Here is a 1148-nt window from a genome sequence, read left to right as displayed (position 1 = left end):
CGGGCTGGGGGCGTTGCTGTTCCAAGGACGGCTGGGGAGGAAGAGGAGGCAGAGGCGGAAGAGGAAGCCAGCCGAGATGTGTGAAGCAGCTCTGGCTACAGCGGGTAGGAAGAGGGAGCACGGGACCCAGGAGCCTCGGTGCGGAGCCAGGCCTCAGGAGCAGCCGCCTTTTTCCTAGAAGGGGTGCCTCTATCCATCTTGTCTCCAAAGACTGTAGGGAGACCTTCTCGCCCGGTGGGAAAGCGACGTCTCCCATGCTTTCCCACCACGGACCCCTTGTGTCATTTCTCCTGCTAGTGTCGGCCCGCCAGCCTGCGGGGGCTACAGCTGCCGCGGTTCCACGCTTGGTGGACGCTGCCAGACGGCGAGCCAAGAGCCACGCTTGGAGGCGGGAGTCAAAGAGTCGTGTGCAGGCCGGGAGGAGACCCAAGCTCTGGGTCAGGGCTTTTTTGCCAATAGCCAAATTCAGCGTGTTTAGACCGAGAGCTCACATCTGTCTGTTGGAGAACTTCAGTGAGAAAACCAAGGAAGCGCACCCAAGATCCCTAGAAGAGCGGGAAGGGTCTGTGGCGGCGATATCCGCGTCTTCTGTGAGCCAAGGCCTATCCGGAGAGTGAGTGCGCGCGCCCAGCCGCAGGGTAGCGCGAACAGCACCGCAGACGAGGGCCCAGCGTGTGGGGAAATCGCAGGGGTCAGCGCAGCCGAAGTGCGGTGGACTAGCCTAGTCCAGGGAGAACCCCCTTCCTGACCACGGTCTGTCCTCCGCCAGGTAAGGGAAGAGGAGAAACAGTACAGCCTCCTTTCCCTTGGCCGAACGCTCAGGGTCACCACCTTCCCCTCTGCTCGCCAGTCGCCATCCTTCCAAACCACTCTCCGCCAAAGATTCCACCGACAGTCACCCTCCTCCGGACAACCTTTCTTTCAGCAGCGGCTCCCGCCCCGCAGCCACCGCGCCCTCTCACCCCCGCAGTTCTGCCCGCCGCCTCTGCCGAGTCTGTGCACTTCACCTCCCTGGCTCCCGCTCTCCCCCGAGCTTACAGTGGACGCGGGGTTTTTCCAAACCCCTCTTGGGAGTACTGAATGGAAAAGGGGGAGCGTGCGCAAGTGCTTGGTAGAGTGTAGACACTGTGGGATTTGACTGTGGTACC

At 62.0% G+C, this 1148-nt stretch overlaps 1 non-coding gene across 1 annotated transcript; it reads right to left on the bottom strand.

Moving 5' to 3' along the window:
* Positions 1-619: 619 nt before the first annotated feature.
* Positions 620-777, bottom strand: LOC112614833. Its single transcript, XR_003117154.1, has one exon. It is a non-coding gene; the product is annotated as a U1 spliceosomal RNA (small nuclear RNA).
* Between the last annotated feature and the right edge of the window lie 371 nt (positions 778-1148).

Source organism: Theropithecus gelada, chromosome 1 (assembly GCF_003255815.1).
Source record: "Theropithecus gelada isolate Dixy chromosome 1, Tgel_1.0, whole genome shotgun sequence".
NCBI lineage: Eukaryota > Metazoa > Chordata > Mammalia > Primates > Cercopithecidae > Theropithecus > Theropithecus gelada.
This window is presented reverse-complemented; position numbering and strand designations above follow the sequence as displayed.